Source organism: Suncus etruscus, chromosome 8 (assembly GCF_024139225.1).
Source record: "Suncus etruscus isolate mSunEtr1 chromosome 8, mSunEtr1.pri.cur, whole genome shotgun sequence".
NCBI classification, from domain to species: domain Eukaryota; kingdom Metazoa; phylum Chordata; class Mammalia; order Eulipotyphla; family Soricidae; genus Suncus; species Suncus etruscus.
In genome coordinates this window covers 107877632-107905504 of record NC_064855.1, presented here as the reverse complement: position 1 = coordinate 107905504, position 27873 = coordinate 107877632, and the positions used below count along the sequence as shown (strand labels likewise).

Genomic DNA, 27873 nt, shown 5'->3' with positions numbered 1-27873 from the left:
TTGTAATAAAATTTCTGTTAGAATTGTTCATGTCATTTAGCAATAGAATCTCTCTCTATAATTTCCAAGACTGATTCATTTACTTGACAATTTAAGTGACCATTAATTATATCGCTATCTATTTTTCTGAAAAGTCATTTTTGACAGAAAATTCTCTAGAAATTCACTAACTTACATAGATTAGCCTGTTTAACTCAATATTGGAGGAAATGAAGCTTTACAATATCCAATGCAGTGTAAAACTTTGCAGTGCCTAATGGTTTAGAGGTATTTGTGCCTTTTAAAAAATAACATTTTATTGTCTCACCTTTAAGCCCAGCATTGACCCTCTGTATTGGTATATACTACCAGTACTATATACTACCACCACCATTCTAATGCTTATTCCTATTATAATCATATTGATCACCACTCTTTCTTCCTTCCTCACTTTTACAGCCATGTATTTTTAAATCTAACTGTTGTTTATGTTTTATTAACTTTTCTTTCTATGTTTATATTCCCTATATGAAAGAAACTAAATTGTAATAGTCTCTTGCTTCCTGATATATTATTTAACAAACATCACAAAGTTTATCTTTCTTATCACAAAAGACAGAATTTCATTCAAAATTAGCTGAGTAGTCTTTGGGGTAGAAGAATAGAGAGAGGTACAATTGATGGTACTTTTGGCTATGTGCTCAGGAGTCATTTCTTGTGGTGCCTAGGGCGCCACTGCTTCTGAGGACCCATCTTGAACTTCCCACAGGCATAATAAGTACTGGTCAATGGTTTTGAGCAAAATGGTTGTGAGCAATACATTGAGCAATCTTTCTTACTCAGACATGCAGCTACTGAATTGGAAAGAATTTTTTACAATTCTTCCTAGAAGTAAGAATACTCATAATTTATATTATAAGAACACTTACAATAGGGGCTGGGAAGGTGGCGCTAGAGGTAAGGTGTCTGCCTTGCAAACGCTATCATAGGACAGACTGCTGTTCGATCCCCCGACGTCCCATATGGTCCCCCCATGCCAAGGGCGATTTCTGAGCACACAGCCAGGAATAACCCCTGAGTGTCAAACGGGTGTGCCCCCCCCAAAAAAAGAACACTTACAATAATAAAAATTGAAAATATTAAACTTGATAAGTTATTATTTAATCGTTCATGCAATTTTCTATGTAGACAGAAATATTAGTATTTAATGTAGGCACTAAATTAATTAGTAACACCATAAAATATTTTGTTAAAAATCAATGTACATTACATTTGAGTAGTCTTTTTTTCGGACTAATCTTTGCTTCAATAAAGTTGATTGATTAAAGTTATTTTTCTTTCACTTCTATTATTTTTAATACTTATTATGTATATTTTGTCCATTTATTGACTTTTTTCTTAAAATTTATTATGTAATAAAATCAGAGTAATCACAAAATAATTGCTTAGATTTTAAATACAATATTAGTATAAATCTAGATTTTCTTATGGTGTTTATTTCTCCCAAAGTCTATGTAATAATTTTACTTGTTAACAACTTCTGTTTCAGGGGCGAAAGAAATAGTACAGTGAATACAATATTTCTTTACATGCATAAGCAACCCGAGTTTGATCTCTGGCATCCCACATTGATCCATGAATTCAGAGTCAGTTATAAGACTTCATCATCTGTGGGTGTGGTCCCAAAACGAAATAAAAAATATGCATTTCTATAAAGCATAATATTATTATGTATCAGTTTTTATTCCTCCTTATCAGAAAATGTGACATGTTGTTTATTCTTTGTGACCTATAGTTATCGAACAATCATTAGGCAGCATGTTTCAAGAAGCAGTTCTATAGATATTATTAGCAATAATTTTAATCACAAAGTTTATTTAGTGTTAAAAAGTTCATACACAAAAACTAGTGATCTCTGAACTTAAAGAAATAACTAACATACTAAAAGGAATTATCTTGTAAATATATCAGTGGACAAATATAACATACAAATTTGTTATATATATTTTGTTATATATATTTGTTATATTTGGTTATACAGGCCACTTAAAGAATTAAGCCACTAAGTGCACTTATTAGATATTCTATCTATAACATTTTTATTGTGTGTCTTGGAAATTATTTCTTCACTTTTTCTTAGTCTAGAAATACATAAAATGAATGTCAATGAATTAATATATGTCCTATATTTTAAAATTAATCAGTAGAGACCTTTTCTTGGTGCTATACTCCTAGAAAATTATTAATTCAGTTTTAATTATATTTTTAAAATACTATCATATTTTATCTTGGGATATTAAAAAAATAAAATTTTGAGTTTTGCAAGCACAAACAGTTGACAAGATCAGTAAAAAACTAGTATGAATCAAATAAAATTCTTTAAAATGTAACTAGCATAATATATGGCAAAAGAGAGTTGGTATGCATTATTTGAGAATTTGTTATACTTCTCAGAAATACTTATCAAAAGACATAAGAACAAATTTTTCCTCCCAAAATACTGAATTTTTTTTTTTTTTTGGTTTTTCGGGCCACACCAGTTTGATGCTTAGGGATTACTCCTGGCTAAGCGCTCAGAAATTGCCCCTGGCTTGGGGGGACCATATGGGAAGCTGAGGTATCGAACCGCGGTCCTTCCTTGGCTAGCGCTTGCAAAGCAGACACCTTACCTCTAGCGTCATCTCGCCGGCCCCAATACTACAGAATTTTATGACCTAAATTAGTGATATTTTGATATCTGTTCTGAAATATAGAAAATGTAAAACACATTGGTTGAGGGTTATAGTTTAGATATACATTTACAATAAAAATGTAATTTTGATGTCACTCAAACCCTCATATACATTTATATTTTCAATATATGTGCTAACTTTCCTATTAGAAGAATTTCTAAAGTATTAAGACAAGGTGAAGAGGCTCAACTGGTCAAAAAAATTCAGAATAAACTGCAGGACTCTCATAGTGACATAGTTTTCTTAATTCTGAAGCAATATAAGAATTTATCTTGCCTCCAAATATGTTCTTGGAGTAGAAAATATGATCTATTGCTTTCAAAGATAAGGATATTAAGTGGATGGAAAAACAGTACAGTGGATAGGCAGTTGCCATGTACATTGCCAACTACGTTCAATTTCAGTTAACCTCTAAGTTTCTCAAAGCCTTTCAGTAGAGATCTATGTCATCTTAACTTCATATATAGTGAAAATGAATATATATTTTTATAATCAAGTGTAATTAATTGAAGACTATTTTATGGTTAAATTAGTTCCCAGATAGAACTATGAAGTGGATGTAAATGGTACTGGTGACTCACATCCCAAACAAAAATGCAAATAGGAGATTAATTCTATATAGTGAAGTCGGTACTCAAATATTTTCTGGATAAAGAGAGCTATTGTTTTCCTTAATCAGAGTATCAATCAATCAACCAACTTACCTATTCATACTTAGGCCCATCATATCCATCCAGCTATTCAAATCAATCAATCATCTGCCTATTTTGTGTGAATTTACCTCATTCCCTCTATTTTCTCTGACACCTGGAAGGTTACTAAAGAGGAGAACAGAAAGTTAATCAACTCTCTTGAAACACCAGAGGCAGTCCATCTTCTTTGTAATTGTTTGTGTCAAACTTTCCATTAAATGTATATGGTAGAGGACATGTAAATGCAGGCATTTTTTCCCCAAAGGTTGAATACACTGAATAAACACTCAAAAAGAGATATGAGTCTAGAGATTTTAGATTCTAGTTTCCTATTACCAATTTTATATCTCAAATCAGCTGTCATAAATAAAATTAGATATTATGCCAGTATTGTAAAATTCGAGTGTTTATGCAAGGACACAGTAAACTTGAAAATAATTCACTGTATTCTTCAATTTTGTATTCTACTTACATAATTTCAGACTCAGCATTCATTGGTGAAAACTATTTTAAATGTTTTAATAAGAATACTTTGTTATTAAAATAATTTTAAATTCAGATTTAAATGTTCAGTAAAACTGTTATTTTATATGGTTTTAAATATAACTAATTAGGCAATATAAGTTGTTTTACTTTATTTTGTATATTTTAATTCTATCTTTCCCAAAATACAAATATATTTATCTCATCATGTATTGCCTGTGGAATCAACTAATTTGGAGAAAAGTATTTTACTGGAATCTATGAAAAGATTGAACCTAAGTTCCAAATCAATGATGATGAGATACAGGAAGACACTAAGGTTATAACTCAGTTTATTTATGTACAATAGTAATTGTATAAGCACATACTTCCTAGTCACTGTGAATGATTATTCAACACATAGCATTTAGTGTGTCCAATTTTAATTGTAATAAAAGTGGTAATGAGCAAGCATAAGAGACTCCATCTTGTTCTCTCCCCAGCTATTTCTTAGAGACTCACATTCTCAATTGGCCTTTACCTGCCTTCCACTCTACAAAGATATCCTTATGCATCTTATGTTTAAGATGTCACACACAGGTTCATTTAAATAAGAAAAAAAAGCAAATATTTTATTGGTACCACATGTGCACTGGTCAAACATTAAGAGCTGAAGCATTTTCAAACAATAAACAATTTTTAAAAAGAATGTACAGTAGATTAACAGTAAGTAGTTCATAATTAATTAGGAGAAAAAACAGTTTAATATAATTCTAAAATATTGGCACTAATAAATAAAAATAAAATTATCATTATCATAAAAACAAGGAATTGTACTTGGCTATAAGAACATAAGAGAAGAAGAAACAGGGAGATAAAACTAAGAGACAATTGAGTAGGAGGAAATATTTTCACTCAACACTTTGGATAAAGTGTTGATATTTCAGGTATATAAATTCAAAAAAAATTAACAAAAATCAAAAAATCACATTAATAAATGGGGAGAGGAAAGGAGCAGACACTTCACCAGTGAAGTACAATGGATGGTCAATAGGTATATGAAAAAATGCTCCTCATTACTTATCATTAGGAAAGGAAAATCAAGATGACAATGGGCTATCATTTTATACCAGCAAGAATGGTATATGTGAGAAATACTGGGAAGAATCTGTGTTAAAAAAAAAAACTCTCATCTACTGCTTGTATAAATCTTGTCTGGTAAAACCCCTATACAAACAGTATGATGGTTCTCAATAAATTTAGAATTAAGGTTCCATATGACCCAGAAATTCCACTATAGGGTATCTATAACCAGGACAGAAAAACATTCACTCAAAAGAACATAAAGACATGCTTAATTCATTTCAGCACCAGACGCAATAGACAAGATTTTGAATCAATCTAGATGCCCATTATAGACGAGTGTGAAGATGTGATATATCTACACAATAAAACATTACACAAAACAAAACTCAAAAAGGTTCCTGAAAAGATGGCAGACTGGGGATTGGGGGATAGGCATGGGTTACGTGGGAATACTGGTAGAGGGAAGTTGACACTGATGGTAGGAATGTTGTTGGGATGTTTTATGTCTAAGTCTTCAACTATAAGTAATTTTTCTAATCATAATGATTTAATAAAAATTATACTTTTTCAAAATATAAGAATAAAGAGCAAATATCAAATAGTCCAGAAAGATTTCTGAAAGTTACCCTTCAGGTCCTGCATATAAATGCTGTTTAACTTTATCATTTCAAGGCCCTACAAGATAACTAACATCACGTGAGGTTACATTAAAAAGCCCATGCCAAGAACACTGCTTCCAGTCAGTATCTCGTATTTCCTTTGACCCACTGTCCCTGTTTTCGATTTTCAACAGTCCTCCCAATTATCCCTACGTAGATCTCTAGCCTCAACTTGAAAGTAAGATTGCTTTGGGAAGTGAAACAGAATAAACAACTTTTTCGGTTTTAGAAAGTGAATAAATTATTTTTTTATTTTTCTTAAAAAATACCGTAATTCTACAATGGGTAGGGCATTTGGCATGCACATAGCAAAAAGTTTTCAATCCATGACATCCTATATGGTCTCCAGACCCTGTGTGTAGTAGTTTCTAAGCCAGGAGTAAACCTAAGTGTCCCTGTGTGTGATTCCTTCCCCACTCCCACCCACCACATAAACTTTATCATTTGGTTCATTTTCTTTTGAGCAGCATATATGGAATTGGGGGTAGTAATGACAACAAGAATGTAGTACAAATGGTATTTGCTAATCATATTGTTTTCTGCTGTCTGTAAAAGGATACACTGTTTAAATATCTTTTGCATTATTTCAATTATGAAAATAGATTTTGAATCATTAGGTAACTTGTCCTCAATTTTTTTTGTCCCTTAATCCTTTATTCAAACTAATTGTCATTAACCTTGTGATTGACACTATTTTTAGCATCTGGGTGAAGAGAACTAAAATGTCCTTATTTTTAGATATATGCTTATCTTTATTTTATAGTTGACTTCTAATTATCAGAAAGTATTAAAAAATCATAGGCAATGCAGTTAAAATAATTAAAATAGGAGAATAAAAGATAAGCAGCTATTCTAAAAAATTCTGTTTAATTCCCTTTTTAAGTCATGTCATATAATTAAAGTCACTCACATTTTAAATAAAAAGAAGATTAATGGAACATTATGAACATTGGACAATTAGTAATAGTTTTATGAATATAGATCTAGTTGGAAAATTTATTTATTTTTAAAAATACTCTCTACTTTTAAAAGAATAATGTATTATTTTCTAATTCAGTTATTGATAGATGTAAGTTGCTTTTTCTAAAGTTTTTAGCTCCATAAATGTCCTCTTTAACTGTTAACAAATAATGTAAAAACAGCAATACTAAAAAATTTGAAATTTCTCTAATAGCTTATGTATGATGCCTTTACAATTAATTGACAGAAAAGTACACTATCTTCTATTTCTTTTTTTAAAAAAGAAACAAATACTCTCTAATCAGAAAACATTCTTCCTAGAATATTTCAACATCTTCTGTTTGAATTGTTTTAATAATTGATTTCATAATTAAAAACAAGTGTCAAATCAAGCTTATAGAGTCAAAAAATCATTAAACTTTAACAGTTAACATTTCAGCATTTCTATGCATTTTTTAGACATCTAACTTTGTAAAAATATAGCAAAATAAAAATATACTATTCAAAATCAAGTCAGATTTTAATATAGTAGTTCTATGTTGAATATTATAAATTAAAATTAGTATTGCATTTTTGCTAATCATTAGAGAAGTTTGAGAGGAATATATGACTCAGTGATTTTAAACATTAAGGACATGGGAAAATTAACATTAAAAATTAAAATTAAAAAATATAATTGATCATTTCTTCTGCCCATTTTTTGATGGGATTAGATGTTTTTTTCTTGTAAAGTTCTGTCAGTGCCCTGTATATTTTGGATATTAGCCCCTTATCTGATGGGTGTTGGGTGAATAGTTTCTCCCACTTGGTTGGTGGCTCTTGTATCCTGGGCACTATTTCTTTTGAGGTGCAGAAGCTTCTCAGCTTAATGTATTCCCATCTATTGATCTCTGCTTCCACTTGTTTGGAAAGTGCAGTTTCCTCCTTGAAGATGCCTTTAGTCTCAATGTCATAGAGTGTTTTACCGATGTGTTGTTCTATATACTTTACGGTATCAGGTCTGATATCAAGGTCTTTAATCCATTTGGATTTTACCTTAGTACATGATGTTAACTGGGGGTCTATGTTCACTTTTTTTGCAAATGGCTAACAAGTTCTGCCAGTATCACTTGTTGAAGAGGTTTTCCCTGCTCCACTTAGGATTTCTTGCTCCTTTGTCAAAAATTAGGTGCTTGTATGTCTGGGGAACATTGTCTGAGAACTCAAGCCTATTCCACTGATCTGAGAGTCTGTCATTATTCCAATACAATGCTGTTTTGATAACTATTGCTTTGTAGTACAGTTTAAAGTTGGGGAAAGTAATGCCTCTCATATTCCTTTTCCCTAGGAGTGCTTTAGCTATTCGAGGGTGTTTATTGTTCCAGATAAACTTCATAAGTGTTTGATCCACTTCTTTGAAGAATGTCATGGGTAATTTTAAGGGGATTGCATTAAATCTGTATAATGCTTTGGAAAGTATTGCCATTTTAATGATGCTATTCCTGCCAATCCATGAGCAGGGTATGCGTTTCCATTTCCGTGTGTCCTCTCTTATTTCTTGGAGCAGGGTTTTATAGTTTTCTTTATATAGGTCCTTCACGTCTTTGGTCAAGTTGACACCAAGACATTTGAGTTTGTGTGGCACTAATGTGAATGGGATTGCCTTCTTGACTTCCTTCTCTTCCCTATCATTATTGGTGTATAAAAAGGCCATTGATTTCTGTGTGTTAATTTTGTAGCCTGTCACCAGGCTATATGAGTCTATTGTTTTTAGAAGCTTTTTGGTAGAGTCTTTAGGGTTTTATAAGTAGAGTATTATGTCATCTGCAAACAATGAGAGCTTTACTTCTTCCTTTCCTATTTGGATTCCCTTGATACCTTTGATAAAAAATAAATACAAATGGCCAAAAGGCACATGAAAAAATGCTCCTCCACTAATCATCAGAGAGATGCAAATCAAAACAATGATGAGATACTATCTCACACCCAAGAGATTAGCATACATCACAAAGAATGAGAACAATCAGTGCTGGCAGGGATGTGGAGAGAAAGGAACTCTTATCATCTGCTGGTGGGAATGCCATCTAGTCCAACATCCATGGAAAGCCATATGGAGTTTCCTCCAAAATCTGGAAATTGAGCTCCCATTTGTCCCAGCTATTCTACTCCTAGGGATATACCCTAAGAACACAAGAATACAATAAAAAAAAACCCTTCCACACACCTATATTTACTGCAGCACTATTCACAATAGCCAGGCTCAGGAAACAACCAAGATGCTCTTCAACAGACGAATGGCTAAAGAAACTGTGGTACATATACACAATGGAATATTATGCAGCCATCAGGAGAGATGAAGTCATGAAATTTTCCTATACGTGGATGTACATGGAATCTATCATGCTGAGTGAAATAAGTCAGAGGGAGAGAGAGAGATAAAGAATAGTCTCACTCATCTATGGGTTTTAAGAAAAATAAAAGCCATTTTTGCAACAATCCTCAGAGACAATGAGAGGAGTGCTGGAACTTCCAGATCACTTCATGAAGCTCACCACAAAGAGTGGTGAGTGCAGCTATAGAAATAACTATACAGAGAACTACCTTATTCATGTGAATGAATGAGGGAACTGGAAAGCCTGTCTGGAGTACAGGTGGGGGTGGGGTGGGTTGGAGGGAGATTTGGGACATTGGTGGTGGAAATGTTGCTCTGGTGAAGGGGGTGTTCTTTACATGACTGACACCTAATCACAATCATATATGTAATCAAGATGTTTAAATAAAGGAACAAAAGAATAATGTAAAAACAAAATAGGTACAGACATAATTAACATGCAAAAAATATATATAATTGAAAATTATTTTTTAAAAAAATGTTCTTGTCTACACTCAGAAGTGCTCAGGGGTTACTCTTGACTTTCTCAGGAATCACTCCTGACAGTGCTCAGGGGACAATATGAACTGCTACAAACTGAACAAGTTGGATTAGTCACATGCAAGTAAAGTGCCCTACTTGCAGTACTCCGATTCCGGCCCTGTGAGATTGTTTTCAGTAGGAGGTTGGGTGCACCAGACTGTGGTTTAATCAAGGTTTGCGTACCACATAGGAGAACCTGGGTTGAACTTGGTTTAGCTATATGCAAGGCCATCACCCCATCTGTCCCTGTTCTATGGTTAAACATTCAAAATTAGTGTTCCCAAGGTAGAGAAGGAAACTGAAAGCCTATGTTTGGTCCATGAATATTTCATTATGTGAATAGGACACTCAAATTAGCAAAATTAACACAAGTGGGGCTTTTAATTGATTTTGAAATTGTCAGTTTTGTTAAGAGCTTCCAACTGAATTTCAAAGCTTTTTGTTTTCTATTTTGATCCAATTCACTTAAGAACAAGAAAAGCAGGTACAGGTTTAAAGTCAAAACAAAATATGTTATAGGAAACATACAGAAACAGAGGGCTGAAGTCTTCTTGGTAAACATAAGCTACAAGTACAAATAAATCAATAGAACAAGGCAAAACAACATGCATTACTGTTATTTTGTGTCAAACTTGAATCCAAATATCTCTGAAGCATGTATACTTGGAATCTGAAGGATACTGAGAAACAAATCTTTATTGCTGAATTGAAATGAAAAATTTACACATTAGAGCCCTGATATTAGTAGTTACTGTTATTAATAAATAAACAAAATAAAGAATATGCGTGATATTTATACATTTTTTATTTACACTTCCTTGCTCTGATGCCTGATCTGAATGTTATAAAGTTAGTATCTAAAAAGAGATAGTATATATAATCTTCAATTCAAGCTCTAGAGTCTTTTTTTTCTCTTTTTTTGGGGGGGCCACACCCTTTTGATGCTCAGGGGTTACTCCTTGCTATGCGCTCAGAAATCTTTCCTGGCTTGGGGGGGCCATATGGGACGCCGGGGGATTGAACCGCTGTCTGTCCGATGGTAGTGCTTGCAAGGCAGACACCTTACCTCTAGCGCCACCTTCCAGACCCCTAGAGTCTTAATTAGTCAAAATTTATGAGATTAACACTCCCAGTAGTTATAAAATTCGCACACACAATCTCAACATATCACGAAGGTGAAGACTGAGTCTTTCTGACAAAAATGTGTCAAGTGGGTCAACTGGTCAATTGTTCATAGAGAAAACTTATTCAGGCACAAATAAGTAGAGTTACATACATAGTCAGAGAGGTTCTCCCTCATATGCTGTAATAATCAGAGGAAACCAACTTGAAATATATTTTAAAGTTGTGTGCGAATCTCTGAGTTCAAAAGTGCCCTAAATAAGAATTCTTATGGATTATCATACTCACAGAAATGAAAACTACCTGGAGATAGGTGAGAATTTCTCACTCAAAAGCATAGAATAAGGGACACATGTCTCTAAATGTTGATCCAATCTTCACTAATCTCATCTGTATTTTTAAACCACACACATCTCTGTACCATGGTTTCAATTAGATAATTACTGGGAACATTGGAGATGGCTCCATATCACATGTATACACACATTCATATATATATATATATATATATACATATATATGTATGTATATATACACACATTGCAGTGGGAAGGAAATTAGGCAGTGCACAATAGCAGAAATCTGCAGTTGCTGGAAACCCACTGTCTTAACTCTTCAGCCCTGTTTGCTTTGATCTGTAATATAAAAATATGTATTTATCTTCAAGAATTCATCATCATTTATTCAGGCCATAGAGCTACGTAAAAATCTCAAGAAACTTCATCCTAAACGAGATGTTGCAGAAAAGATCAAGTCAAAAGAATTTAGATATTTTATTTAGATAATATAAACAGTTTGAGAGAAAAACAGACATTGACCTTGTGGAATACATTGTGTAAGTCTGTTACAAGTCCTTGAACACTTTTAAAAATAACAAGGAGAGTTCCGGAAGATTGCACCAAGGACTAGAGACCCAATTACAGGTAAAAAGATTGAGCTTCAAGGAAAACAGAACCAGTAAATTCACCCCTTGTTTTAATTACTCTGCCTCTTACTAACAAGAGGAAATCAAATCAGCATCCAGACTCCACTCAAGGTAGCTTTAGTCCTAGTTTGACAGTGTGTCAGACTAGAACCAGGGTTCTTTTTTCTTCAATAAAGTCATCTTTTGTTTGAAGACATTTGACATGTGTTTTGCCCTAAGTGCAGATTACTCTCCAAATAGTAAGAGGTCTTTTTGACAAGTTTTTCAATAAACTATAGTTTATAAACTTTCTCTATATGACTAAAAATTATGGTATATGATGTACAAAATTTAGAATTTTATTGATGATGCTAAGAAAACTGCTTTATTCCCAACCTTTTAATATGCTCCTTTATAAAAGTGACTTTGTAGTAGAAGGTAGTTCATAAAGAAAAATGATAAGCCATAGATTTTCCCAAGAGTCTGGATGACTCAAATTTAAATGCTTATTTTTCCCTTTTCTAAACTCAACCAATTCCTGACCACAAACTGAATTATGTAAACTCAGATTCAGTCGACCACAAATAATTCTGCATTGTCTAGTAGAAGTAAGCAGTGGTTTTATGCCCTGGAAAAAACAGACATACACAATTCTTTAGCCACCCAGGAACCCCAGGAGGGAGAAGGAGAGCTAGATAGATGATAGAGATAGATAAATAGATGATAGATAGATAGATAGATAGATAGATAGATAGATAGATAGATAGATAGATAGATAGATAGATAGATAGATAGATAGATAGAGGTAGATAGGTAGGTAGGTAGGTAGGTAGGTAGGTAGGTAGGTAGGTAGGTAGGTAGAGAATTACAAGAGAGAGAGGCAGGATAGAGAGAGGAAGAGAGAGGCAGGAAAGAGAGGCAGAAATTATGTGTAATTTAATTTTATTCTGCATTCTGAACTCTGTTACTCCCTGGGAGATTCTGAGAAAGATAGGTAGATATCATTCAATGGCTTGAAAGGGCCACAGAGGCATTGATTCAGGTTCAAAAGAGAGAGAGGGATAGATACAGAGCAGGCAGCATTTCACTGATACTTTATCTTCAGCACCCATAGACCAGCAGGGCCTGCTTCAGTCTCTACCCTGAGGCCCCCTAAAAAGTTTTATTTTTACACTTCAGGGGCAAATGTCCATTTTAGGGGAAATGTCCAAGGGCCATGTCCAGGAGGCATGTCTAGGTCCAAATTCCATTATAGGGGAACTGTCACCATCCTTTAAGGTACATTGACTAATTAATTCCCTAATAGCTATATCAACAAATTAATTATTTTAAATATACCAACACAATATCATTACTGTGCTGGAATAACTTAGTTATCTTATTTAAGATATGTGACCTGGAGACACAAAGGCAAATAATAATTAAAGATGACTAGGCAAAAGTCTAAGAGAGACATAGATATAGGTTAAAAAGGGCAGTGATTTTATGTCCTGGGACACTGAGTTTCCCTAATTTTGTTAATGCAGTAAGTAGCTTCTCAGACAAGCAACATCCCAAATGGAATCTATATTTTTTCTTCTCTTTGTCTAAGGTCACATTGACTCCATGTGCCTGCCATATACATACATACATTAGGGAAAATGTAAGCTACTGTTTCAGGGTTTCAAATTGTATATGTGTTGCAGAGCAATTGACGATGCTTATATATAGCTGTCCTTACTATTGTTGGGGAAGAATTATCCAAAGCCATGTGGTACCCAGTCAACCAGGCCAATGATTCAATTACTTTAATGCAAGGATTCAGGGTCCACGGTTATGAGGTATTACCCAGACTACCTTCACAGAATTCAGTGTCTGTCAGAGCTTTACTCAATGATGCTCAAGGGAATATATGGTTACTGACTATACTTGTGTAAGTTACATGCAAATAAATTGCTTTAATGCTTTCATTATCTCTCTTTCCAATATTGTATATATAATATGTTGAGCAAGCTGGGACTTAATCTATAAAATGATGACCACAGTCTGGTCCTATGGATTAAAAAAGGGTCATCTATACAAGGTTTATATTACAGCATAGACATTTTTCTAGTAGCCCTTAATATGGACTTATAATACACTCAACACAGTTATTGTTTTCAATATTTTTAAGGATCTCTATTTTTCTTTTTTCTTGTTTGTTTTGTATACTAAATTTGGTAAAGTTCCAGGGTTACTTCTGGCTCTGCACTCAAAAATCATTCATGGAGGGTTCAGAGATGCTGGAGATTGAATCTGGTTAAGCAACATGCAAGGCAAACACCCTACCCAGTATACTTATTATCTATGGCATAGTTTTTTTTTTTATCTACCCAGAGGTCTCTATTTTTTTTATCTAACTATACTTTTATTTTTAGAGTTGTTACTCTCATTATTTACACTCATATACCAGTATCTAGCAAACTTCACATTAATACATGAATTTTTTTGGAAGGGGACCACACCTGGTGATGCTCAAGGGTTACTCCTGGCTATGCACTCAGAAATCAATCCTGGCTTGGAGGACCATATGGGACTCCAGGGGATCGAAAAGCGGTGAGTCCTAGCTAGTGCCGGCAAGGCAGATGCCTTACTGCTCCTCACCACCCCCCAATACATGAATTTTAAGAATATAATTCATTGAAAATACTTTTAAGTGGATGATTGGTTTAACCAAAATTATAGTTGAGAAAAAATATAGAAGTCTGGGATATAGCTCAGTGATAGAAAAATAAATCTAGCATTATGAAACACAACTTGGAGAAGAGACTGAGAAGATGAAATTATGGGTTCCTAAAATAGACCCTGAGGAACATTATGAGAACATTATATAAATATTATGAGTTAGGATTACTATTTCAGGAGAGAAGTGGGGATAAATTTTATCAGCAGAATCAAATGGTAATTACGTGGCTATGTGGTGAAAAAGCCAAAGATGATCTCATGTTTTTGAGTTCATGGAACAGCAATTGTGATTTACTATAAACAGAAATAAGAAGTAGCATGTCTATTTGATAAAATGATAATTCTATCCTGAGGCCCTTGTAATTCAAATATATTGAGATTTATATCTAGATAGGACTGTAAACTGAATAAAATCAGAAACTTATAGTGTATACAAATAGTTTAAGTGAGAGAAATATGAACCAAGAAAAAGTCTAATCAACAAAATCTTGGAATACTGCTACTAAATTAAGATAAATCTTATTTTATAATGTGGAATTCTGTTATATATAAGTATCATTTTATAAACACAAAGTCTATTTTTTCACATACAATAATCCTATATACACCCAATAACAAAGCATCACAGATTATATAGCATGAATTTATATATGTGTATATATAAATATATATAGCATAATACTACAAGGAGAAACAAATCTAGTACTGAAGTTCAAGGTCCCTGTTTCATAGCTAATATATTATATGCACAGAAAATCAGTAGTATGCTGTAGATAATGGTAATAGTGCTAATGGAATCAGGGCATTTGTATATAAGATCCCACATATTTTTCTTTCTACACAATCATGCCAGGTGAGAATATTAAAAGCATGTGACCCAAAAGATTACTCACTCTGAATCATGCTGCCTTCCTCCTGCATTAGGAACTTTCAGTCTCCAGAACAGTGAAAATAAGTTTCTTTAGTTCATAGGCTACTCATCTCATCTACTGTGCTTTTGTTAATATGTCCCAAATAAACCTAGGTCATGCTTCATTGCTTCATTAAAACTGGGACATTGTATTCTGTGAAATATAGTGTGAAAAGATTGAGAAGACAAGTCACAGAATGCGAATCAATTTTTGTAAAGAACAGTCTAATAAAGGAATCTTACCAATTTATATGAAGAACTACAATAACGTAGCAAGAACATAACCCAATTTAAAAAACTGGGCCTAAGAGCTGATGAATAGCTTACCAAAAGAAACAAACAGGTGGCAAAGACATGAAAAAGTGGTCCACATCATAGGCAATAATTAAAATGAAAGGGAAATGTGATATCACTACAGATCTCTAAGAACGGACAATTTAGTAATTAATATAAATCAATAAGGTCATAGAGCAAGCTTAACTCTTGTTCTTTTCTGGTAGAAATATAAAATATTGCAATCACTTTGAAAATACCTTATAGGTTTCTTGAAACACTAACATACCTTAAGTTTTAGCAATTTTGATCTTTGATAAAACCAAAGGTGTTGAAAATAGGGGTGCATAACAATAGAAATATTCTTCTACAGCATTTATATTCAGGATTGTCTAATTCTGCAAATAAAAAATATGTAGCTATTAAGAATAGAGGAAAAATGTGCAGCACATTAAGTACTAATGGAATATTATTCAACACTTAAAATATCTTAGAAAGTAATGAAGACATTTTAAGTGAAAATAAGTGAAATAAGTCAACATGTGGCCAGTCAAAGAGCAGTGGGGCACTTGTCTAGCACATAGTTTACCCCACACTGATACTTGGCATAATACAAGATCTCCTGGGGCATCGCCAGGAATGCCTAGAAGCAGAGAGCTAGGAGTGAACCTCCATTATTGTCAAGTATGGCCCCAGGCAAATGAATAAAAAGCCTATCTGAAAAGGATCCCTGGTGCAAACTACATAGCGTGGCTCCAAAATTAAAACTCTTGTGGATAGAATATCTAGAGATAGTAAAATGAACATGAACAATTTACTATGTATGCAAAATCAATGAAATAAAATAACCAATTTAGTTATTTGGTTTACACTTTTTATAATAGTGCAAAATAAATAAAACAATTCAATGAAAAAGTTATCTAGGCATAAAAATGGAATACATTTCTATGTGATTGGGATATTTGATTGTTTTTTTGTTTTGTTTATATTTTGGGGGGCCTTCTGGTGGAGATCAGAAGGTCTGCTGGACAAATTCTAAAAGAGCTGTAACACTTATTTGATTATTTTTAAATCAATGAAAATATATGATTTATAAAAGAAAAGTTGATAGGATATGATTAAAAGCTTACATTTCTTTTGCTAACACTGACAAGGAAAACTGAAACCGATCTGGTGGAAAATTTCAAAACTTTAGGCAACAGACTTTTAAAAAAATGCAAAGTAGATAGGTAGACTGATAGTACAGTGGGTAGGGCACTTGTTTTGCATGAGACCAACATGGTTCTAAACCAGGACATCCATAATGGTCCTCTGAGCACTGCCAGAATTCCATAGTGCAGTCAAGAGCAACCACTGATCACCAACAAACATGCCCCTGTTGAGAGCTAATGAATGCTTTTCAGAACATTTCAGGTTACCAAAAATAAATAACAATATATTTAGTATCTATCATATTCAAAATAGGCTACAGAAATATGGCAACATATAAAATGACATATTATATATATATATATATATATATATATATACGTTATATGAGATTCTAAAACAGTAAAAGGGGTATTAAATAAAAAACAGGGTAATAAGAGTAAAATATTTTTTTGTTTAAACTAGGGTGCCAATTATTTGTACAAGCTGTGGTAGCAAAGTTGTTTCAAAGTGAGTTTTTAGATATTTAGTACTATTGGCATTTAAATCAATAGATAAATAAAACTGATCACCCTAATAGTGCCAGGAAGTGGTCTCATCTAGCTATAACAATGTCTCTAAAGGGAAAATTAAGGTTCTCTGAGGAAGAATGCATTTTAGTTATGTAACTTGTTTGATTTTCTGTTAGGTTAATCTACAAATTTTACACTTGAGATAGTAAAATTGGCTCTTATCATCTTATCTAACTCTCCAGTTTTACCCACCACCCTATACACCTGGAGTTGACAGACTCCACACTTACCAATGAGAGTGGGAAGAAAAATACCTTCAACAAATTGTGATGCATAAAGTGAGTAATAATTTGCTATGGAATAAAATCAACCCATGTACTAACATTAAGTCAAAATGCATTAAAGACTTATTTTTTTTAGAATTGCTACCATAAACTCCATAGGGGGAAAATAACATTCAGAAAATGCCACAATATTAGGGATGTCAGTGATAGCTCAATGGAAGTATGCACATTTTGTTGGCATGGAGCTAAGGTTATGTCCTTGCCCTACCAGTGCATGGTCTCTGTAACACTTCCAGGGACTTTTATGATCACTATCATCATTGATAATCAATAGCATTGTTAGTCATGACCTGCAAATATAATATAATTAAGCAAATTACTAATAAATATTACAAAATAACTTATGATTAAATAGAAGAGGGATAATAGGGAGAAAATTTACTATATAAATTCTTAGACAAACAGACATATGAATAAAATAATAATAGTCCAAGTATTAATTTCAGCATTAAAGATCATGGATAACTATTATAGTGGAGGAAAAGAATGACAGCATGAAAACAGATCTGTCTTGCTTGATCCTAGTGACCAGTAGACAAGTTTAAGATGTTCAGGGGTTACTCCTGGCTATGCGCTCAGAAATCGATCCTGACTTGAGGGACCATATGGGACAATGGGGGATTGAACTGTGATCTGTCCTAGGTTAGTGCATGTAAGGCAAGCGCCCTACTGCTTGCATCACCCTCTGATCCCTCAGAGATACTTTTGAGATTAAAAATTACAAGTTTAAAATGACATTTTTAAAAACGAATCAATTGGTAATCTCAAGCATATCTGATATTCTAATTTCTCATTATAGTTCTTGGTTCTTTCCTCTCAAGCAAAGATTCATAGCTTCTTATCACACCAATGTTTGCTTTGTAAAATTTGTAATCTTCCCTTCAAATAGCATTAACATAATATATATATATATGTCACTCTCTTTAATTCTCACACACTAAATTTCCCTTAGTACTTATTTAGCATGTAACATTATCTGTACATAATTACATAGATCTCTATGAGGATGGACACTTCAATTATAAAATTCTATCTCTTATAAAATAATTTAAGGAGCATAAGACCATACTCAATCTTCTTGTCTTAAAATTCATCCCCAGCATTAGGCCAAGGGACTCTGAGAAATCTCATTTGACTTGCATCCTGCTAGATCGGATCTTCAAAAAATGGCATCATCTATATATGCCTTGGATTCTGAGTGCCTAAGGGATTTGATAGTGGCTTAAATGAGGAAGTCCAAGAGAAGTGGCCAATTTTAGTAGAGAAAGCCTTTGCAAATTCATGAATAAATGCAGCACCAGATATTAAGGTAAAAATTAGAATATAAATTATTCATGTAGTATTTTATAATCCAGAAGACAGATATCATGATTCTAGTAGCAAATGAATTGCTCTATAGTATAACATTTCCACTATAAAACAATATTTACAGCACCTGCCATACTTGAGATAGGTAGGGAACATGGACACAAAGTCTTAAATAATTATATTAAGTCTTTAATAATGAATTCAGATCTACTGGATGTACAATATTCCAAGCAAATGAAGTACATAGCGTTAAGCTCCCATGAAGTAAAAAAATTCAAATCATCTGGTACTTTAAACAAATTAATGTGTGAAATTTATTATTGTAGCCTATTATTCTCAATAGTTTAATGTGTTCACAGTTGGAGTGTATCTTAATGAACAATGATATCTCATTACTGGATAAATTTTAAAACTAATAGAATTGCAATGAAGCCCTTGTATCTGCAAAAATTAGTATTTACAGTTGCAAAGTAGCAACTAAAATATAAATTGTAGAATTAATGACATTAATATGAAATGGGACTTGTTCATAGCCTTAATAAATACTTCATAAATTCTATTAATGAGATCTTTCTAAATAAAATTTGTGATGCCTCTCAAGAAATACAAGAAGACTCTAATCTTGCTTACAGAGAATAGGCTAAAAAAAGGTAAAATTAAACTGAATAAAATAAATAAAAAGAAAAATCAATTCTGTATGTTTCTTAAAGTTGTCTCTAAATTTTAAGGCAAAACTATGATAATTTAAATCAAATTCTAATTCTCAGACATACAGATAAAATTAATCTCTACACTAATATTAGAAATAGCTGAGTTAAAAACCATATAAATTGGTCAAGTGTGTGAAAAGCAGGTATCCATTTTGACCCTGAGCACTGAGCAGGAGTAACCCCGGAGCACTGCCAGGTTTAGCCCAAAACAAAACAAAATGAAACTATATCTGCACGATAAAAACACATTAATTGTTTAAAGCATGCTCTCATTTTAGTGATGACATGTACACTGAGAGATATGCATGTTCATAAAGAGGCAGAAGGGCAGAGATAGCTCAATAGAATATTTGCTTTGGATTAAAAATCTAGGATAACATAGTCCCTAGCATGCTACCTTGATCTACTTCCAAGCACAAAGCTCTCTGTATCTGAGAATTGCTCAGTATGATCCAAAAAACAAAAATACATACAGAATAAAAAGGGACATTGGAAAAAGAAAATATGGATTATGATTGTTGGTATGGTGTAGGAATGATGCATATACAAATCTATTTTTGACAGTAAAATAAAAACTGTATACTGATAAAAGAGGCAACAATAAGAAGCAGCAAAAGAGGAAAATAGAATAACATAAAATAAAAAATTAGTAAAGAATTAGAAAGAAGCATAAACAAATTGGTGATGGGATTGTCGCATTGGTGAAGGGGGTGTTCTATATATGCTTGAAACCCAACTACAATCATATTTGTAATCAAATTGTATAAATAAAGACATTAATAAAGAAAAAAAGGAAAACAATATTGTATCCTTACAATTTATAAACATTTTTAGTTTTATATATTAATAAAAATCTTAAAAGAAATCATGGATCTTAATGTTTGTCATGACCTGGTGTGCACTGGTATGCTCTGCTGGATGTAAGATTTTATTTTTTTTTAGCTATAACACCATGAAAGGCAGTTGCAGTCTCAGGCAAGAGAACATGCTACTAACAAATGTGAGAACCAGCATCACAGGGGCCCATATGCATAGGCATGTAGAGTCCTTGTGACACCAAACAACCCCACCCCCCAGTGGACCCTATGTCCTGAGAACTGTCAGACTGTTTCCTAAAAGCTCTATAAAATGCTCCTTAGCTCTAGCTGATTGTCATGCAAAGTGTGGAATACACATATTTCTTCATCCTCCTCATCCTGGCTCCTTATTAATGGAGATTAATAGGTATTTACAAAACCATGCCTTCATGGATCTATATTCTGCATACTAGACAAATCTTATTGGAAACAGAACTGGCTTCTCAGGCTAAGATTTTTCACCTCTAATCCCGATCATTCAGTAAACTCATATAACTCTCCTGATAAAATTCTTCTGAAACTCAGCTGCATTCTTTTCATTAGATATTTTAAAGTCTAATATGAAACCATCTCCCTTCAGTTTTTTCCAATTGAATCCTGCCTGTAGAATCGGCTTTTACATTCAAGATCATCTTTTAAAAAACACTGGGTTTATATTCTTTAGCACTTTCATAATATATAAAATTTAAGCAAATTCCTGAAATGAAGACAGAATCAAATTGTAAAATGATAATGAGATTCCTATTTGATCACTGGCTTTAGAAAACATTACACAGTGTTGATTGTATCTGGAAAGGTGATGAAAGTTACAGGTAGTAAAATTTGGGGCTGGAGAGATAGCATGGAGGTGGGGCATTTGCATTGCATGCAAAAGGTCTGTGGTTTGAATCCTGGCATCCCATATGGTCCCCCGAGTGTGCCAGTGGCGATTTCTGAGCGGAGAGCTATAGGAAAACCCTGAACGCTGCCTAGTGTGACCCAAAAACCAAAAACCAAAAAACAAACAAACAAAAAAACCCAAAAACAAAAAACCAAAGTAAAAACAAGCAGTAAAATTTGTAGATTGTGCATTTTACCATTTAGCATTAGCGTACTGCATTTTCATAAAACTTAATGTACTAGATTAAATATATGCATAGAATGAATTTATCATTTAAATTTTGTAATTTCTGATCTTGACAAGAATACCAGTGTTCAATTATGTTCATACAGTAAAGATAGCAGAGACTAGGTATATTATTTGTATAGATGTTCAAATGATCCCTATTTAGTCTTGAGAAAATAATAAAGATCTTATTCAATATAAAGATTTCCTGACATCTACTGCACACAGAGCTCACTTCTTACCCTTTTATGCTATGGTAAGTATTTATATGATCTGGAATTTAATTTTAAAATTTATTGTAAAAATCCTAAATTAGAGTTAGAGTGAATTGATTCTATTAGGAATAGTTCATTATTTGCTAAATGTAATGGCACAGATTGGATGTAAATCACTCATAAATGCTACATGTATGTTTTAGCCTTCTTAACCCAGCAAGTTAAATGGAAAGTGTAGAATACATTTTCACAAGAATTAGTTTTTTTAAGTCTTATCTTTATTATATATGTGACTATAGTTTAATCAAGAACTTACTTATTCAGCTATAAAAAGATTCTGTTAATACGTTATAAAACAAAAAAATTTGCCATCTGATATAGTAATGCATGTTATACATCAAGAAAGTCAAATATTTGTTTGCATTAAATAAATAATAATTGTAATTAGCAATATTTACTAACCATGTTCATCATGGACACATTTCATTTTAGGGGGTGTTATTTTAGGTGCACATTGATCAAAAGTTACAACTAGATTAGTGCTCAGGGTTACTTTCATTGGTGTTTGGGGAACCATTTGATGTCACAAATCAAATCCTGGATCTTTGGCATGAAATACGTAGTCAGCCCATTAATCTATATTTTAGTTCTAAAAGTTTTAAATTTCTAAAAAAAAGTTACAAAGTAAAAAATAAAATTCAGAAAAATAACCTTAAAATTCAGTTTTAGGACAGAAAAAGGCATATTGTATAACATTTTGCCTTTGAAAGTAAATCATGTTAACTGTAATGTTAATTTTTATTTAAATCGCAATTTGGTGCTATCTTCAGTAAATATGAATATATCTAGATTTGTAAAACGTAGCTTATAAGGCTCAGACTAGTCTAAACAATAGCGAGAAGCAATTCATTTCAATGAAATGGTAATTATGTTTTCTATCAATTGCAATATATTTGTCTGCCAGCCACTAATCTACATGTATTCTCTTATCTGAATTACTCTTCAAGACAATTTATATTAGAAACATATTTGCTACTATTTTATCAATAAGAGACCTAGAGTTTTTACTGTATAAAGGACCTTATTTGAGCATAGTAAAAATTTAGAATTTATATAAAATTTCTAGAACTCAGGCCCAAGCTGTGGCGCAAGCGGTAAGGCATTTGCCTTACAGGAGCCAACCTAGTATGGACTGTGGTTCAATCTCCTTGTGTCCCATATGATCCCTCAAGCCAGAAACGATTTCTGAGCCACAGCCAGTAGTAACCCCTGACCGTCAGTGGGTGTGGCCCAAAAAAGAAAAAGAACGAAAAAAGAAAATTCTAGAATTCAAATTCTGAGTTGCCACTTAATTGGCCAATAGATCAAATTTCTTCTAGAACTAGTAAATGTACACAGCCAACTGTACTGTATAACTGGATTTCTGAAATTCAGAAAAACAGTTCCATGAAGAAACTCTGATCACCTAGGAAACAGAAAATAACTTTCTTTTATGGTCTGATGGAGTCAAGAAAGGCTATCCCCATTGACCAAAATCCTATCATGATATTTGCGTATAGTTCATGCACAGGTTAGAAGCAATACTACAGTCACCAGGATATTTGCAGACAGCCCAGTTAAGTTTGATTCCTGGGCACCACTATAGATGGTCCCTTCAACCCATCATGAGAAAAGGCGTGGTTTCTGAGCACAAAGCCAGGAGTAAACTCTAAGCACAACCAAGTGTGGTTTAAGGCACAAACAGAAAAAGTGTAGGTCATGCAACATATTGTCAGTGAGAGATCATTTTCTAATAAAATAACAGATCACATAAACTTAATCCTGACTATTAAAGGGATTAGATGAATCAGGTATCACCTAACTCTTTGAAGGTACATGAATTAGAGCTCAAATATCAAGAGTTATAATGGTGGGATTTGAAGCTTAATACTAAACCCTAGTTTAGAGTTAATAATATTAGATTTATTTTTAATGATTACATAATAGGGTAATCCTTTGTAATACATTATGGAGCAATATAATAAATTTGAAGTAATAAAAAGGAATGTTTTCTAGAGAGATTTTTATTTTATTAATTAAAACATTTTCCTTTTATTTAAATATCACAATTACAACGTTCTTCATAATTGGGATTTAGGCATACAATGTTCTTTATCTTTCACCCATGAACATTTCTGGCCACCAATGTCTCCAGTTTCTCTACCACTACCCCCCACCACACACACACACACAGAGGCTTGCCTCCAGGGCAGGAGTTTTAACGCCTCTATAGAGAGATATTTTTAATATTAATATTTTAAGGTTGCTTTGTTTAGTTTCATTTGTTTACTTTTGGCAACCTCTGGTGGTGTTCAGGTGCTACTCCTGGCTCTGTGCTCAGGGTTTCTATCCCTGTACACCAGGGGACATATGGTACCAAGGATTGAGCCAAGGTTGGCCTGCATGCCAAATTTATAGTGGCCTAACTCTTTAATATTAATATTTCTCTAGCCCCTGTATTAATACTTTAAACATGGAAAATCCTATCTCATGGTGAAAAAAAGTGTATGATTTCATTCAAGGTTAAATGTTATTAAGAGCATTTGCCTTGCACATAGCCAAACTATATTTGATCCTGAAGACCCAACATGGTCCCCTGAACTTTCCAGTGTGATCTCTAAGCTTAGAGCCTGGATTAATTTTAGCAATATCAAATGTGGCCCAAAAAGAGAACAAAATTTATGGCAGGTCTTTTAAAAGCTCAATACTGCACTAAGAACATTGGTATATTAAAAATAATTCAGCTGGAAATCATTCACTGCGAATTAAAATTCATGAATAGTAAAATAAAAAGTCATGCCTGATTTGTCTATTCTACCTTTTTAGCATATAGTTATTCCTGTGGTTTGATCATGCTGAGTGTCTTTCAAGCACATTGTTCAAGAGATATAGCGAAGACTCCTTTGGTTCTCAACATATAGTGAGCAAGTTTAGTTGTATAGAAGTTTAGAGTTAAAATTGTGAGTAATAATACTTTACTGAAGAACAGCAAATTACCTGGAGCCTACATTAGCAAATTCTTCATCATGAGTTTAAAATCGTTTCTAGAATTCTACCCCTTTACAGCTTTCCTCAATTTTCCACACACCATGGCTTTCTGCATATGTTGAACTAAGAATTTAAAAGAAACTATGTCTTACTAGGTTCGAAAAGCTTTAAACAGGCTCAGTTTAATTTGATGAAGTAGGCAAAGGTAGTTACAACGACAGATATTCTATGGTTCATTACATTACTCTAGCTGGAAATAGGCTTGTTTTATGGGGTATAGCCATTTCTTCAGAAAGCCTTAGATGACTATGACTGCTAGAACTAAAGTGAGTCACTTGGGCATGCTTTTGGGTCCCTAAATGAAGTAGTTTGTGTTTTACTTATTTTATTTGAAATTGTGATTCTCTACACATGATATATGCCCTAAAAAATATCATTGTGTTACATAATAAAATCAGCCCACTGGATACATGACAGCCAAATTCTAAATGTACCACCACTGCCACAATATTTAAAATATAATGAAATATATTTATATAGCAAGTATTCAGAACTAATTGGCCAGGAGTGGCCACCATTAGGATGGTTTATCACATTGAAATGACAATGAATTCGTTCCTCTAGTATGGTTGGAAATAAAATATTTCAACGGTATCAATGTAGTATGTGGCATTGGCAAATTTTAAATCACCTATTAGAACACAACTGAAAGAATCAGAGGGGAGATAAAGAGGGAGAACTGTCTATTTTATTATATTTTCAGATATTTTATGTTTTAGGCAAACATGTTCCTAAAGGCTCTACAGATAAAATGTAGATAATGCTCTCACCTAAGCAGTTGAGCAGCCCTGAAGTTTGCCTTGGGCTGTTTTTTTAAATTAGGTGAGGGATCACTGAATTCTGGGATCACACAGGGAGTATCTAGATGGTGCTGGATATATGTTGTGATACTACCTATTACAGAATTCAGTAGCTCATAATTCTGCTTGAATCCCTGCCATCACAGCTGATTGTTTAGAGGGTAAATGACAAGAAATATTTGGAGGAAAGATGCTGTTTCCATTTCAATCCCTCACACTTGCTGCCTCCTATTTGGCACCAATTTTGACACTGATTCTGCTCACTCTGATGAAATGATTTCATTTATCAAGCTACCTTCTTTTGCTCCAATCTCAAAATTCTCATGTTAGAATTGTTTAGGGAATTTTTTTGCTTCGTGATTTTTTTTAAAAGAAAAAAAAAACTCCAGGCTTTTCCTTAGTACCACTAAGATATTTATGTTTTTGAAAAGTCACATTGGGTCAGACAATAATTAGCTTACAGAAATAATAGGATTGTAATTACATTTTCTTAACTCATACTGTGTCTTCATAGAGCTGACTAAAATAAATCGATTTTCTTGAAGGCAACTATATGTTCAGCATAAAGAAAAAATAAACAAGTGATTAGCAAAAAAAAATCCGTTTTATGCCAGAAGATAAAGATGTTTACAAAACAGGTACAAATGTCATATGTTTATAATTATCTATTCATTTCTTTCTGCCTTTATTTTTATTTATATATGGACCACATGCAGTATTTAAGGGTGGTTCTGGAGGTTCAGTACAATGCAGGGAATTAAACCCACAACTCCCAGATGCAGGGCATGTTTCACTCCATTGAGTTATTTCCCGAATCTCATGTTATATTTTAGTTATGAGACAATGCCCAGTGATGCTTAAGGATCACTTGGGAGATGATGTAGGTGCCAAGCTTGGAATCTCAGTTAGCCAGAGCTAGGCAGGTACTTAACTTCTGTGAGGTGCTTGTCTTTCCTCAAGGCCCACCCATAACCCACTTCTTTTCCCCATTTCTTATGAGTTTTGACTGTAAAGCTAATTTGTTTCTGCTAACAGAGATGACTAAAAGATCCATGAATTAGGGGCCAGAGAAATAGCATGGAGGTAAGGAGTTTGCCTTGCATGCAGAAGGACAGTGGTTCGAATCCGGGCATTCCATATAGTCCCCTGAGCCTGCCAGGAGCTATTTCTGAGCATAGAGCCAGGAGTAACCCCTGAGCACTGCTGGGCGTGACCCAAAAACCAAATAATAATAATAAAAATTAAAAAAATAAAAGATTCATGAATTAAAACTAAAATGCAAAGCTAATATGCACATTTACCTTCATATGGCCTTTCATAAAAATATTTAACTAAAATAATTTCTCTCTTTACCAAATATTTTAATGAAGAAAGTATTGAAAAACTGTCTTTTAATTAACTAAACTTCACTGTAGTGAAAATTATAAATGAACATGTATCAGTTTTTAATCTAAAATATTTTTAGAATACAGTTTTTAACTTGGAATTTGATAATACACATAACATTATATACCATATTTGGCGGCATATGATCCTTCAACCCATGAAAAACTTCCTAAAAGTTGAGAGTCATATTATATGCTGGTATACAGCATGCTGAAACTTGTTCCAGCTTCAGGGACGAGTGATCCACACCCCTCTTACTTTTAAGAAGTAACTTACTTCTAAGATTTTAGGAAGTTTTTCATGGGTCTTATATGCCGGCAAATATGGTATGTAACACATAAATGCATATATCTGATATACATGTATTTTTTTCTCTTAAGTAAGGGATTGTATCTTATCAGCAACATTTTTATTATTACAAATGTCTTTTTTTAAACTGGTTATACTAATAATCTAATGTTTTATTTCTCAACAATATCAAGTTAACATAGTTCAGTTAACTTGGAATAATTTATATAATTAGGCCTTGGATAGTTAACTGACATATTGTTTTACTTTCTCCATTCTGTCTGGAAATAGACATTATTTTCAGAGTTAGAAGTTTGTTTTGCTGTTTGTTAGTTTTTTTTTTTTTTGCTTTTCATACAATGTTTATAAATAAATCCATGGGTAAATGTCTTTCACTTCTATTCTTCACATAGTTTAGGTAACCCAAGTTCTACTAATGTGTCCCAAAAGAAGAAAAAACTATATTGGTGACATAGTACTACCCAATTGCTTGTATATACGTAAAGTATGCATTATATGTGTATACCAACTTTTCAGTTATTTGGGCAACAAGTGACAGTTCTCAGAGAGTACTCTTTTCTTTATACTAAGGAATCATTCCTAGAAGAGCCAAAAGGATCATATAGGGCAGGGGTCTCAAACTCAATTTACCTGGGGGCCGAAGGAGGCAAAGTCGGGGTGAGGCAGGGCCGCATAAGGGATTTCACTTACCGAATATTCGCAATAAAAAATCGCAT

At 33.2% G+C, this 27873-nt stretch overlaps 1 protein-coding gene and 1 non-coding gene across 2 annotated transcripts in view; both read right to left on the bottom strand.

Moving 5' to 3' along the window:
- Nucleotides 1-27873, bottom strand: part of GPC5 (glypican 5) — a 1503836-nt gene that overhangs the window by 448540 nt on the left and 1027423 nt on the right. The window lies entirely within an intron of this gene.
- On the bottom strand, nt 16369-16430 carry LOC126017205 (U7 small nuclear RNA). Its single transcript, XR_007498847.1, has one exon. It is a non-coding gene; the product is annotated as a U7 small nuclear RNA (small nuclear RNA).